This window comes from Pseudonaja textilis, chromosome 2 (assembly GCF_049901715.1).
Source record: "Pseudonaja textilis isolate UNSWEBS1 chromosome 2, rPseTex1.2, whole genome shotgun sequence".
In the NCBI taxonomy this organism is placed as follows: domain Eukaryota; kingdom Metazoa; phylum Chordata; class Lepidosauria; order Squamata; family Elapidae; genus Pseudonaja; species Pseudonaja textilis.
In genome coordinates this window covers 144296733-144311759 of record NC_141991.1, presented here as the reverse complement: position 1 = coordinate 144311759, position 15027 = coordinate 144296733, and the positions used below count along the sequence as shown (strand labels likewise).

The 15027-nt window shown below is 44.6% G+C and overlaps 1 protein-coding gene across 9 annotated transcripts in view; it reads left to right on the top strand.

Annotated features, from left to right (window-relative positions):
• Positions 1-214: 214 nt before the first annotated feature.
• Positions 215-15027, top strand: part of CCDC120 (coiled-coil domain containing 120) — a 45547-nt gene continuing 30734 nt past the window's right edge. For 3 of the 9 annotated variants that reach the window (XM_087925671.1, XM_087925666.1, XM_087925676.1), the window contains exons 1-2: positions 658-814; positions 5620-5703. The gene's annotated coding sequence lies outside the window, so the exon portion shown is untranslated. Of the gene's footprint in view, positions 362-657; positions 815-1122; positions 1254-5617; positions 5704-15027 lie in introns of those variants that run through there. The other 6 variants (XM_087925672.1, XM_087925677.1, XM_087925668.1 and 3 more) reach the window with 6 other exon arrangements.

Sequence of the window (15027 nt, the reverse complement as noted above, 5' to 3'; positions counted from 1 at the left end):
AGACTGGGGAGGGGAGCTTAAATTTAGGGGCTGGGGAGTCGGACGATACTATCGTGAATAAGAAGGTTGGCAAGACGGGAGGGAAAAAAACTGTTTGAGAAAAGCGCCCCAGACTTTCCTGATAAAATATTTGCAGATTTCTAGAAATATTTAATAATAGTTGTGTGTCCCTTTAAAAAACAACTAACCAACGACGGCAAATCCCAGGTGGCCCAAACTAAAAGGAAGAGAGAGCCTCTGAGCATATGCAGCATGCCCCCTTTTCTCCTCCGCCCTGGGTAACAAATCCCCGCCCGCCCTCTTCCTTCCCACCCGCACTCGGGGGGTGGAAGGGAGGGGAAAAGGTGAAGGCGTCTTTCAGGTACGAAAGAGGGCGTGTTAAGCCTTCCGAGAAGGGGAGGGGGGGAAGGATTGTCCGCTGAGTCTCGACCCTCCGCTCTTCTTTCCCTCGCGCGGCCGCTTCCTTTGAAGGAAGGGAAGGGAAGCCCCCCCGCCTCCCACTCCCCTCCCGCCCCGTCCGCCAAGCACACCCTGTACAGCACGACTGCATGCGGCTCTCCTTCCAGCCGCCGAAGGGTTAAGGCAGGCGTCGGGGAGAATAACGCGCGCGCGCTCTCTCTCACACACACACACACTCACACCCCGAGACACCACACCAGACGCTTTGGAGGTGTGCAGCCGACAGCCACGCTACGCTACAGCCGGCCTCTGCGCGTATGTATGTGTGTGCGCGCGAAAGCGGGAGACATAACACAGGCGGGCAGGAACCGCGGCGAGAGGGGATGAGGAGCCGTCAGGGGCAGGACGCGAGGAGGTAAACAAACAATAACCGCACCCCCCTCCCTCCCTCCCTGGTCCCTCCCGCCGCCTTCAGTCTCCGGCCGCCTTCTATGCTCGCCTCCCCGATCCCCCCTCCTCGTTTCATTTGCCTGATCGAAAGCCCGGCAAAGGGTGGATTTTCCTCGGCCGGAGCCCACCCAGCGCCCTCAAGATGAGGTCAAAGAAAGCTCCCTTTCCCGATCGGAGATGGGGTCGGTGCTGGGAGTAAAGATCCTCGGCCGCCCTGGCTGCAACACACACACACACACACACACACACACATACATACACACACACACACACACACACACACACACCCCATCTTTTTCTCCTGCCCAGCCTAGCACTGGATGGCAGAAAAAGCAAACTCAACTCGCTTATCCAGAGGGGGCAAAAAAATAAAAAATAAAAATCGTCTTGAGGAGAAGCAAATGGTAAGGAATCCTGCCCGGGATTTGGGCAGAGACAATGAGTTGTCTTAGACGGGAGGGAGGGTGTCTGCTCCTATTGTAGTTTCCAGCCCTCCCACCTTAAAAGTTTGCAAGAGAGGGAAGCAAAACGAAAATCACTTATCATCCATTGAGCCCCGGGAGGGAGGAGGAGGTGCGGTTTAGCCCTGGGGCTGGTCCTCCATCCATGCTCATAGGGCCTGGGGCGAGGGGGAGGAGATTGAAACTACACAAAGGGGGCAGAATTGGGCTGGGGAACCTTTGGCCTCCATGGGAATTCGCTAGCTTTGAGTCAAGCTTTGAAGGAGGGAGTGGGGTGAGGGGAGGGTCAGGGAACAGGAAAGGGCTTGGATTGAGAGCCTGTCCTTCATTTTAAAGCAGATAATCATGGTAATGAATGGTTTATTTCTGTAAAGTACCCCCCCACTTTTTTTTGCCCATGTTGTTCCCATTTTACAGATGAGATCTTGGCAAAGAAAGACAGGAATTTATTTACTGGGTGCCTCTGGGATCCACAACAAGATTGTGGCCCAGAAAGCAAGGCGTATTTTAATACATAAGGGAATGTCCAGAGGGTGGGAAGGGGGCAGGATGCAAACTCAGCTGGGTACTTAACTTTTACTTCCTCTGCAGGCCAGCACTCCCAAATTGTGTGCCAGCACCATTCCAGTCTTTTGCAGGGCCTCTTTAGATCACATTTTACAATGACCTGTGTAAACAACATTTGTGAGCTTCTGAATGGACATAATATAAGACAGGGGTCCCCAAACCTGGCAACTATAAAACTTGTGGACTTCAACTTCCAGAACTGGCTGGAGAATTCTGAAGTCCACAAGTCTTAAAGTTGCCAAGTTTGGGGACTTCTAACATAAGGGCAAGTTGGCTGTGCTTTCCCACAGGGAAGGACCTCCAAAGAAGAGAAGATTTATCCCCTGGAATCAACAGACACTTAATTAGATGACATTTGGGGTGATTTTTGAGGGATCTCTAAGTAGATCTATAGGTAACCTCTTTTCCTGCCCCTTCCGGTACAGAGCCAAGAGGTGGTGGCCGTGGCTTGGTTTGGGCTAATAGCTCTCTGGCGTGAGCAACTTTGAACCCCAGAGCTTGAGTGAAAAAGCATGCCATAAATAGCTGTTATGTATCACCCTCTGAAACAACCAAGTGAGACTCTCCCCTTACCTGAGATATGTCTACCTTTTGGAAGTCTTTTGGTGCTGTCTGGGAAAGGAAAGGTGCTTAAGAACAAACTTTAATGAGCAGTGCAGTTTGTTCACTAGAGGCAGCGATTCTGAATGTGTTCCTGCCATGGTCTTATACAAGATACTAACTGTATATTATTTTACTCACTTCAAATTATCTTAGGAGGAAATTCTTTTGATTATTACAGCTGTATTAACTTTATTTCAAAAGAAATGATTCATGTGCTGTGTTTGAGAGATTGTTCCATCCATTTCGCTATAAAGGCCCTGGAACATCTGTCCCAAAGGAAATGCCACTGACCCTGATGCTAAATCTGTGACACATATATACGCAGACAGACAAAACCCATCTCCTATCGCAGGATAAACAGGAACCAATTAAACACTGAATGAGTGAAACAAAACAGAAACTGGTCGGAGAGGCATTCCAGCCTGATCAGGGGCAAAACAATGAGACACTGTGGATCCAAAGCTTACATATCGGAAGGTTGAAAAGCCTGGTTGAAAAGGAGTATTCCTTGACTTTGCTTCCTGTTAGTTTGATGATTAGCAGGATTAATGCTGTCACTGCTGGAAATTCAAACTTCTGATATCTCTCCCTAATCTCAAAGCAATAGCTGGCCCAGTCCAGTGCAGGCAAACAAGGAATAAATTCTTGCTAGACTGACCTAGTTTAGTATATCCTTCCCACTCTTCCTTGTACCCCCCAAGTGGCTTAAACCAGAAGAAGCTGTGAGAACTGGGAAGGAAACATTAGAGCAATTGTTTCACCCTATTACATCAAATCAAACCAAGAATCTTGAGCATTTGCAAAAGGACCAACATGTTGTAGCATAACTTGAAGTCCTCGGCTGAGGACTTGTCAGATCCTGAGAAGGATCTGCAACCCAAAACAGATTCTCCAAGGTCCAAAAGGGGATTAGAAGCAGTGATGTTGTCAGCGTAAGACTTCCAGTAGAAGTATAGGTTCTGCTCTGTATAATGCGTGAGGCCCCAGCAGGACTGCCTGGTCTCTTGGAAGCAAAACACACCACTGTATTAAAAAATGGGGAGGGAGGGAGAATCTATAAGGTCTAAAGATTTATATAATCTTTATATGATTTCCTTCATAAAATCATTAACTGTCTCACTGGAAAGGATTTCAAAACAGGAGGTCCAAATTGAAAAAAGAGGTGGCCTATTTTTGCCCCAATAGCCAATTTCTAACAGGATTGCTCTGTTCCTCTAAAAGAAGTCAGGGAAGGAGGAAGTATTTTGCAACAGTTTAGTAACTGTTTGATATTTACATGCTCTGGGGAGAGTGCTGCGAGTTTGGGATAAGGTCCAAATCAAAGGATGCTGTAGTCAACTTGCCATCTGGCACCTTGAACTTATTGGCTGAAAGTATTATTCACAGGGAATTTTTAAAAAGAGCAAAAAGAGCAAGGATGAATTGAACAGAGAATATGCATACAATCGCATTTGGTTTCTTTCCAGAGGGGGGGGGCGGAGTATGTCTTACGAATTGGGGATCTGACATTCTCTTGGTTTTCATACACTGAGACAGGATTGTGTGACACATTGTATTTTTTTGTGCAAAGTGGAGATTTCCAGAGACTCCACATTCTGCATTCACAGGTCCACGTTCCTTCACCCACCCACCCTTCCCTTCTTTTCCCTTTCTGAGTTACAGGAGGGTTGGATGAGGGGCTGAGAGCCAGGAATCCTGGAACTCTTGAAAGAGAAAGGAGACCTGGCTGTTGAGTCGATTAGAAGCCGGACTTTTGCCTTGCTGTGAGGAAGGATTTAAAGAGTTAAGCCCTCCAACTCTGTCAGCAGGAAGCTTAGCCCAGCTCAGTCCAGCTCCTGGGAGGGCCCAAGGCAAATTATCCTCGAAGGGTCAGGTGCTCTTCTTTCTCTCGCCAACTTTCTAATCCCCACCTTCTGTGGAGAGAGGAATCAGTGGGAAGCAGGCCCATGACCAGGAGATGGAGAAGCTTTCAACCGCTTCATCTGTTCTCCCCTCCAGTAACCAGAGAGAGCAGAAATCTAATAATGTTTTGCTGAAAAAACATCTCAGACCTACCAGTGTGGGGAGAAATGGGGAGAGATAGTCTCTCTCTCTCTCTCTCTCCCTCCCTTCCTCCCTCCCTCTCTCTCTCTCTCCACTACTCCTTACTCTCCTGAATAGCTGCAAATAATTAAATCACGGCTGGGTATCCCAAAGAGGTGGGGGAAGATTGACATTTCACCAAAATTGTTGAATGAAAAGTATAGTTGGAGTGGGAGCTGGGAGGGGCGGAGAATCTAGATCTCTACATACTTGATTTCTGGTCTATTGTTGCATTGGTTAATGTAGTCGACCTTCTCTTAAGAGATTTAGATGTTATATTATGTCATGCCCTGATGCCTAAGGGATTACATAACTTCCACCGGGGTGGCGGGGTGGGAGGAGGGATGTTTCTTTATTTTTTACACAGAGTGTATCTTATATGGTGTTTTTATGGTAGAAGTTTACCAGAAAGGTAAACCAGTGATTGAATTAAAATGGTGACTGTATTTTACTTGTCTTTGGTCATACCTGTATGGCCAAGTTTATTACTGTAATTAACTGTTTTGGGAGTATAGTGACTCTTCATTGGGAAAATATGGATTGAGTAAGGGACAAAATTGAATTTGTATACAGTTAGTCCTCAGTTTACAACCACAAGTGAGCCCAATATTTCTGATGCTAAGCGAAACATTTGCTCACTGAGTTTTGCCCCATTTTACTATTTTTCTGCCCAAAATTTGTTAAGTGAATCGCCATAAATATGAGTCAGTTGCCAAGCGTCTGAATTTTGATTGCATGACCATGGGGATGCTTCAACTGTCATAAGTGTGAAAAACAGTCGTAACTCAGTGCTGTTATAACTTTGAACAGTCACTAAAATGAACTGTTGTAAATGGAAGACTACTTGCTTCATTCTTTAAAACAAGCACTTGAAAAATGGGGCAAGTTAAATTATACTAGCTTCATTAAATATCTTGAAAAAAAGCCCATTTTTCTACTTCTGGGAAGAATATAAGAGGCTTAAGGCAATAATTTTTGCTCTTTTAAACCTCCTGAAACATTCCTGCTCCTTTCCATTCTTGTTATATCATTAATTCACTTATTTTCTGTGGGCCAGAAATGAGGCATCCTGTGGCTCCTGGAAACAGCTAAGAGCATCGTCCAACTGCAAGGAATTTGCCAAAGCACAGACATTTGTTTGGTATGTATTTTGCTTTCAGCAGCAAATTTTGACTAATAATCTCAGATTATTGCATACAAATCAGTGTACAACTAGAGACTTAGCAATACAGGTATTCCTCAACTTATGACCATCGATAACAATCGAGCCCCAATTTTCTGTTGCTAAGTGCAACATTTGTTAAGCGAGTTTTGCTTCTTTTTACATCTTTCTTGCCATAGGGGTTAAGTGGTTAACTCCTTTGTAGTTGTTAAGCTAGTGACATGGTTGTTAAGTGAATCTGGCTTCCCCATTGACTTTGCTTGTCAGAAGGTTGCAAACGGTTATCACATGACCCCAGAATACTGCAGCCGTCATAAATATGAGTCAATTGTCAAGCTTCTGAATTTTGATCACATGTCCACAGAGAAGCTGCAACGGTTGCAACTGTGAAAAATGGTCATAAGTCACCTTTTTTAGTGTTGTAACTTCAAACGGTCACTAAATGAATTGTTGCAAGTTGAGGACTGCCTGTATTGGTATACCACCAGGTCTGTTATTCAGAATAGGGAAAATAATCAATTTTGGATTCATTCATTTCTCACACCTTATATTTGTTTGATCCTGCTTCTGCGCTGAGTTTCATTTTTTTTCTTTAAAAAGCCACTACTCAACTTTAAACATGTAATTCTTCTAATGTATGGCTTCCTGCATGCAATTTTGTCTGATAATATATTTTCATAGGCAATTTCCTTAGAATGTTTTTTTCCCCACGATTCCTGCCATGATATATGCTTTTCCCTCTCATAGGCATTTTTGTAAATATTATTTTATGGGAGAACTACAGGACTCAGAATGGTACAAATGTTGAAGTATAGCCAGGCTGTGGTCTGCCTTGTGTGGGAAGTATCGAATTAGCCCTGTGCACCAAATTAAGTTTTTTTTAACTTGCTTTAATTTTTATTTAAAAAATACAGTGACTTTAAAATAAAATAAAATGTAATGAAATAAGGTTAGAAGGGTCAACTATATCCATAGTTACCTCTTCCATGTGGCTAATTCCTTTTTTGTATGATGTGCATATATGTCTTTGAATATGGATAAAATGCAGAGCCTTAATTAGCAAAGCTTCCTACTTGATTGGGGGGAATGTGCTACTGTGGGTAGGTGTTATGGAGCTCAGGTCTGCAGTGGCTACAGGTGGCTCTGCAGGTGCTGAGTGAGCCAGCCAGGACTGCAACTGAGTGGGTGGTCCTGTGGACAGATATATGCTTCAGAGTGCAAGTAGACAGGAGGGGCTGCTAGGCATTACAGATAGTCCTCAACTTAACAACAGTTCATTTAGTGACCATTCTAAGTTACAACCAGTGGTGGGATTCAGCCGGTTTGCACCAGTTTGGGCGAACCGGTTGTTAACCACCAGCCTACCCATACCTATCCCAGTTGTCAAAGTGAATCCTGGACACTGCGCTACAGTGGAGAAACGGGCGATGGAGCAGCCGGTGTGAGGGAAGGAATAGGCCACTTTCCCTCTTTCTTCTCCCTGGTCCTCTTTCCCCCTCGTGCCAGCTACTCCGTTGCCTGTTTCTCCACTGCAGGCAGTGCCCAGGATCCACTTTGATAGCCGGGGGAAGTGTAATTTAACAACCGGTTTGCCCAGGGCCCTGCATTCATGGCTGAGCTGGAGGACGGGGATGGGCCATGCCTCCCATGACAGCCAACCTGACCCTGGGTGAACTGGTTGTTAAATTATTTGAATCCCACCACTGGTTACAACAGCACTGAAAAAAAGTGACTTATGACTGGTTTTCACACAACCATTGCAGCATCCCCATGATCACGTGGTCAAAATCCATGTGCTTGTCAGCTGACTGTCATTTATTATGGTTGCAGTGTCTCGGGGTCATGTGATTACCTTTTGTGACTTCCTGGCAAGCAAAGTCAATGGGGAAGCTAAATCCACTCAATAACTGTGTTACTAACTTAAGAACCGCAGTGATTCACTTAACAGCTGTGGCAAGAAAGGTCACTAATAAAGGCAAAGCCCGCTTTAAAAGTCTCACTTAGCAACAGGAATGTTGGGCTCAATTGTGGCTAAGTCAAGGACTGCCCGTACAGAGTGTAGATGGATACGATGGAGTATAATATCCCTGGAATTCCTAATGCTGTTGTAGGATTCCTCAGGAGAAAAAAAACCCAGCAGGAGCAAGAGATTTTGCTTATAAAAACCCAGCAGGGAAGGTCACAAATGGAGATCATGTGACTGTGGGATATTGTAAATTTGAGCTGTTTTGCCAAGTGTCCAAACTGCAAGCGCGTGATGGGGGGAGGCGTGCTGGAGCAGCCGGATCTTCAAGGACCATTCATAAACACGGTACCACTCGTTCAGTTTTGTAAGTTTGAACAGTCGCTGAATGAACGGTTGTAACCTAAGGACCACTTGTATTGGAGACTTTAGAGTGGCAGGCATCAGATGAGGTAATTGGACGTTAGCTTGGGTTCAGTTTGAAAGGTCAAGATCCAGAATGTGCAGCTTAATAAGAGGAGTAAGGATACCGAAACTTTAGGCCCGCCGTCTATTTTGAAAATTCTCTGCAGGCGATTCATGTAGATGTGTTTTTTGTGTATCTATTCCTTCCCTGTCACCTGCTGCTTACAAAAGAAGCAAGAAGATCTTCTTTAAAAATGGAAGGGGGAAAAAGAGTATTACAATGAAAACAGACCATTGGACTCACTGCATCATTCCATACTAAATACTCCTTCTGGGATTTTAGTCCTTCACACAGAAAATGTCTTGGCTTTAGAGGCAGAGATCCTGGAAACACTTTGCCTTTTGTCCTCTCTGGATAGCTACTGAGCCAGCAGCTGTAGTATAGTTGTCTTGCATTGGTGACCTGCAAGCTCCCCTTGTCTTTTACTTTACACAATGCTTGTCTTTGTTCCCAGGATGTGTAAGTGTGCTGTGGCTATATGTCTGAAATTATGAAGCAGTGAATGTATGGAAGCATTGTTAAGCTGCAGCTGTTTCTGAGATGGGGGGACAAAGTTGATAGTATTATTCCTCACCTAGACAAAATGATTGTAGACTAGAGGGATTTGTAATATTGTGTTTTGTTTTGTTTTTGTCTCTTTGGTAAGATCAAGGTAGCATTTATGATCTTTTTGCCAAGGGAGGGAGGGAGTGGGGGAGAGAGAGAGAGAGAGAGAGAGACTCATGCTTCGTTGTCACTGGCGAAATTTAGGGTTAAGGCATTTGTAGCTAGATCTCCCTTACCAGATCCAGCAATATGACTTAGCAACTGGCATCTCAACTGCTTTGGGTATCAGAGAACCCACTGAATCCCAAAAGGGCATTCAAACTCCCTGCCCCTCCCCGAATAAAAATGGCTACCATCTCACATAACTAAAAATCCTATAAAATCCAGCATTCGTGCGTGAAGTCTACATGATCTGGACATTCTTGTATGAGTTCTCCAAAAATCTGGTGGATCTCCTGAGATGGTGGCTACTTTTGATTTAAAAAGAATACGGTATATTGTGAAGAGATCACAATAGGCCATCATGTGATGGTATCCAGGATCTGAAAAGGTGGTGTACCCCTGTCCTGATCTGTTTCAGCTCTCTCAGCTTAATATCTCTCCAGATGTGTTGGAGGGCAATCTTTAACACCTCTATTCTGGCTGGCGAAGGCCACTTTATGTACTATGCAATAGCCATAGGAATGTGTTCTTCAAAGGAGAGAAATGGCTGCTTCTTAAACTTGTTTATGCTCCAAGTGGCCACCTCTGCTTGCAGGAGATTGCTATTTATAACTGCGATCTCTCAACGAGCTGCTCCTGCACCAGCTCTCAGTTTGGAGGAGGAGAACAAAGGAGCAGTGGCAAAGGAGGCCCACTCCATTATTGACCATGGAGGAAGAAAATTGTATGGGAGAATTCAGAGCAAATATTTGTTTCTTTGCCTGCAGACTTGACAAAGCAAGTTTCCTGTAGCAGGAAACCCCAGGCACTGCACTGCAGTATTGTATAAAGAAACTTAGCCAGGAAAGATTTATTTCACATCAATTCTTCTCCAGCTTTTTATTTTCTTTTTGTTCTAGAGTTGAAAGAGTTTCAGGCGTGACTTTCTCATTCATCTGATATTAGTGCGGCTTCTGCACTGGGATTCTCTGGGATTCCATGTCAAACACAGAATTTTATATCAATATCGTTTTTCTTAAATCTTAAATCAGCTGGTGCTGAAAACCGAACAGCATATAGTTGTGGTTTACTCAGAGCTCTTAGTGTTGTGCTGTGGGAATTGTACGCCGCTTGGAAGTTTGCAAACTTTAGTCCACCTCAGTCACAAAAGTGGCCTTTGGTGAAACTACAGTCAAACTACAAGGCAACAGGTTTTGGTGTTGGGCAATTACAGGACATGCTATGATTATGAATGTGCTTTGAATATAGGGCCCAGCAATAGTGAGCAGTGTGATAACAGTCTCCCCATCTCTTTTCAAACCTGCCAAGCAAAAGAGTGGAATTCCAAATCTGTTATTTATGTTTTTATTTTCTGTCCCTGATAATGCCTGTGTGGTATTCAAATAGGCTCCTTGCAAATTTGACCTATCATTTTTCTTCCTTTTCTTTCTTATTGCTTGTCATTGTTCTGTTTCAAAAACCACAACTGTAATGGGCGGCAGTAAAGTGCATCTGAGATCACAATGTGGTGATGCCTCCAAATACAGCACCCTAGATAAATGTCAACAGAAATAGGAAGGCTTCCAGTATTTTTGCTCAGACACTTTGGATGCCAAATAACGTAGACTATTCTTTCCCAAAAGCATAAGGATTTCTTTTCCATCCTGGTACTTTTTATACTAAGATTTCTGGGGCAGTTGGGCAAGACTGGTGTAAAGGCTTCTGAATTCAACCTAGAAAACTTTAATCTTTTTTGTAACCCACCACCGAGAATGATTGTGCATGAATTTTTAATTTCTGTGCTGCATGGCCTGTGTGGCCGGGATGATTAAGCAGCCAGCCTTCGCTGTCTTCCCCTTGACAATAGCTGCAAAGCGCTACGTCTTCCAACTGGCAGGCATTTTTGTTGGTTCATCTGCTTGCAGATGGCTGTGACTCCACGTTGATCTAGTGTTACAAAGTCAAAGATTGAACATATTGATCTGACTTACAAAGACTGTAATATATTGATTTGAATGCTAAGCCGGGGTTTCTTTAATCTGATTTATACCTGGGGCTAATCCATAGTTTCTTTAATCATGATTTACTGAATAAAGCACAGCAGGGTGGATTTGTGCAACCCACTATATCACAAACTCTGTTTTTCAGACCCACAGTGGCTATGTTCATATAACGTGCTCAACGTGTGACTAGACAAAGCAAGCATGGCCAAATGTGACATGGAAACCCACTATTTCTGACCTTGCAACAGGCAGGATTTCTAAGAACAGCGTATCATGCACACTATGTTCCTGAGGCATATTGTGCTGATATGCATGGGCAAAGAAACAAACAAACAAAAGAGGTAATGTTGTGGAAAATAGCTGTTATTTATTTTGAATGATAACTCAGAAATCAGACTACAAAATACAACAGGATTCCTTGTCCCCCACCCCACCCCACCCCACCCCCAGCCTTTTAGTAGGTGGAGTAGGTAGTAGGTGGGGTTATCACTTTGTTGCATCAAACATTTTGAATAAAAGACCTATGCAGATGGGTTGGACACTTTGACTGTAAGTACACTGTCATATAGTGGCATTATGTACTGTTGACTTTTCGGAAACAGAAATGTAGTTTCCTTCCCAAATGCGTTTATATCTGAAGTTTGGACATGGAAGAGGCAACAGGGAAATTGGGGGAGGATGAGAAAGAGAGCAATTGAGAAGGAGGAATGTAAGCAGATCCACACAGGAACACTTGACTAGTGCCGTAAGGTCAACATGCAGGTTTGCTGTTTTATGGCCATGGTAGGGATTGCCAGGATGTGTTTTGCTAGACATGGCACATCGCAGGTGAAGATAGGCTTGGTTTTATAAGCACTCGATGTTTAGGAGCGTTTTCTTCCTGCAAGAAGTACATTAGTCACTAGGGGGCACTGTGCTGCAAGTGCTGCTCCCCTTTTCCAACAAACTGCAAGCTGTAAAGAAAACAGTGTCTCATCTATACCGGTAGATTAGAGGCCGTGAATCATGTATTCCAAATAAGATTATTCACTTCTCTATTTCAAATATACCATGTTTCTCCAACAATACGGCCTCCACCAATAGGAAGGCCCAGCGTGATTTCTAGGCATGAGGTGAAATTAAGCCCTGCCCCCCAAATTTAGGCCTATTTAATCCATGTGTTTCCCCGCCATTTCTCACATCGTTCGTTAAAACTACATGAGGTGAAGAGAAATGGGGGGGAAGTGGAGGGAGAAAACTTGCATTTAGGAGCGCCCTGCAGGTAGCCTAGGCTAGAATACCCCAACCTACTACCGATAGAACATCGGCCGATAGAAGCTTCCCGAAGGCAGAGTCACCAACCACTTCTATCGGCAGGTAGAAGCGGCCTCGGGGCGAGCGCCCATGCGCACTCCCCTCTCCACGAAGCCATTTCTATCAGCCGATAGAAGCTCCCCAAAGGCAGAGTCACCAGCCACTTCTAACGGCCAGTAGAAGTGGCTTTGTGGTGAGGGGAGTGTGCCTGGGGCGCTCACCCTGAGGCTGCTTCTACCAGCCGATAGAAGCAGCTGGTGACTCTGCATTTGGGGAGCTGCTATCGGCCAATAGAAACGGCTTTGTGGCAAGGGGAGTGCACACGGGGTGCTCCTGTCAGGAGCACTCTGCGGGCAGCAACGCCTTGCCCTGAAGCGGCTGGTGACTCTGCCTTTGGGGAGCTTCCATCAGTCGATAGAAACGGCTTCGTGGTGAGGGGAGTGTGTGTGGGCGCTCACTACGAGGGTGCTTCTACCGGCCAATAGATTTCCTCCCCCACGCACACCCCCACCTAGAGTGCCCCATGCGCACTCACCTCTCCACGATGCCGCTTCTACCGGCCGATAGAAGCAGCTGGTGACTCTGCCTTGGGGGAGCTTCCATCGGCCGATAGAAGCAGCCTTGTGGAGAGGTGAGTGCGCATGGGGTGCTCTAGGTTGGGGTGCATGTGGGGGTGGAAATTAAGTCACCCCCAAAAAGACGTCCTAGCCATTTTTTCAGGGCTCAAAAAAAATAAGACCCGGCCTTATTTTATGAGAAACACGGTATTTACTTATATCCAAGGATTATAATTTGTATTCTGGATACCTGGAAATGGGCTTCCTGGAGCCCCTCCAAAAGTTACTGTGTTAGAGTATCCTAAATTCCAGATACACATTAGATGGCAGCAAAGAGACACTGAAAACTTAATGGATTTGCTGCTGTCTAGCAGCCCTGATATTTGAAAGCCCAGATCTGATAGCCTAACTGCTGTATCTTAATTCTTAATGTGACAGAGATTAGAAATAATTAATGAGGAATAATTAATTGTGTGTAATTAGTTTGCATCACATTTGCATTCCATTAAGAATCCTTTTTATCCTTGTCTTAACCATTTTTAGAACATTCCCCTCCCTCAGGTCTGAGCCCAGAAAAAGATGGACGCAGCCCAGGAATAACTCCTGATCTTCTGCACCAGACACAGCACTGACTCCCCCTCCCCTCCAAGAAGCAATGTCAAAGAACAGGCTTCATTGTAAATTGAATCCATTTCTTCTCCCAGAAAGAAATCTAGAATTGCTTTTGTAGAAGGATTGAAATTTGTTGGCTGGGGGACCTGTAAGATTCGGCACAGGCTCCATGACAGGAGCAGAACAAATATCTCATTTCCTGCCATAATAATAGATTCACCAAGGAAGTACCCCGGATGCACTAGTGATGGAATCTCTTCAAGTGGGCAGATTTGTGCATGGGACAAAAGGGCCACTTATCTCCTGTCTTCCGTTTCTTCCGATTTTTAATTGGTAGGCATGCTGAGTTATAGTTGCTGTTTTTACTGGTTTGGGGCTTTTCTGTTTATTTATTTGCTTTTCCACCGATCTAGCAGGAGCACGCGTCTTCTCCCTGCTTTTAGCATACTTCGAATATGAGAAGAATCTTTTTTTTTGCAACACAGGATGAAGAAGAATTTTCTGTGAGTCAAAAACTGGGTTTGATGCATTGGGCAACCTTCTTCCTAGCCAGAGCGCTGTTTCGCAGCCATGCAAGTGAAGGATCCAAGGATCCCATTTTTGGAGATCAAGATTAAGCCTATCCTGTGGCCTTCTTTGTTGTCAGTGACCTCAAGGCCATGCTGGACAATACATTCTCCTCCTCCAAACGAAGGAGTATCCTGTGGGAGTACATGGATTCTGATGCTACCCTCCTACAACCCAGGAAATGTATTGGTATATGAAATGTGCAATGCAGCAAGAATCACAGATGTTTTCTATTTAACCTCTCCCCAGTGCTTCATATCAAGAACCACTCCGAGGATGCATTATTTTGCAGAAAGAAGCACATTCCAGGAAATGAATTTCATAAAACCCACAAACAATTTGCTCATCCCATTCTCTCCGCAGAGTAGTACGGTAGCAGCACCTTCCCTTCGGAAGTTTTGCCCCTGGCTGTTTTTTATTGCACAGTTTTGCTTAAGTCCTTAGTCATCCTGGAAGCTCCATTCTAAGCAACAAGGGTGAGGAAAAGAGGAGGAGGAATTAATTTTGTAGTTCAGTGATGAAGGCAATAATTAAGACAGGATGTATTTGAGTATAAGCAGATGAGAGAAGATGGGATAACATAGAGACGAAGAAGCTAGACAAACATTTGCCTTGTCACCGCAGCTCAGTATATGATGACTGACAGTCCTGACTGGTTGTGATTGGGGCATTTTCTCATCTAGTTTTTGCTTCTAGTCTTCATCCAACCTTCTTTTCTTGCCATCGTTCCTTTGGATCATTTCATGCTTAACACTCCACTCATCTTCCCCTGCTCTCATTTCAAGCCCCTTCTAGCATTTTCTCTAGAAGTGGTTTCTATAGCGGTCTTTGAGGTGTGACCATAATTGACCCTGGTAATTAAAGATATAAGTTGTGTCGGTCGTAAAACAGATCACCACAGTGACCGGACCTGATTTGACAACCTTTTTTGTTGTGGTTGTTAAGCAAACCTCTTGTTTGCTGTGGGGCAGTTTTTGCCAGAAAGTACAAGTAAATGCTGCTTTCCGGCAAAACTCTCATAAATCACAGTCACATTACCACAGGATACCCCAAACCGCAATAAAGGCAGGCTGGTTGCTGAGTGCCCATTATGCAGTCACATGATCACAGGTGGGCACTATTGCAGCTTGAAAACTGGGTCATAAGTAGCATGAG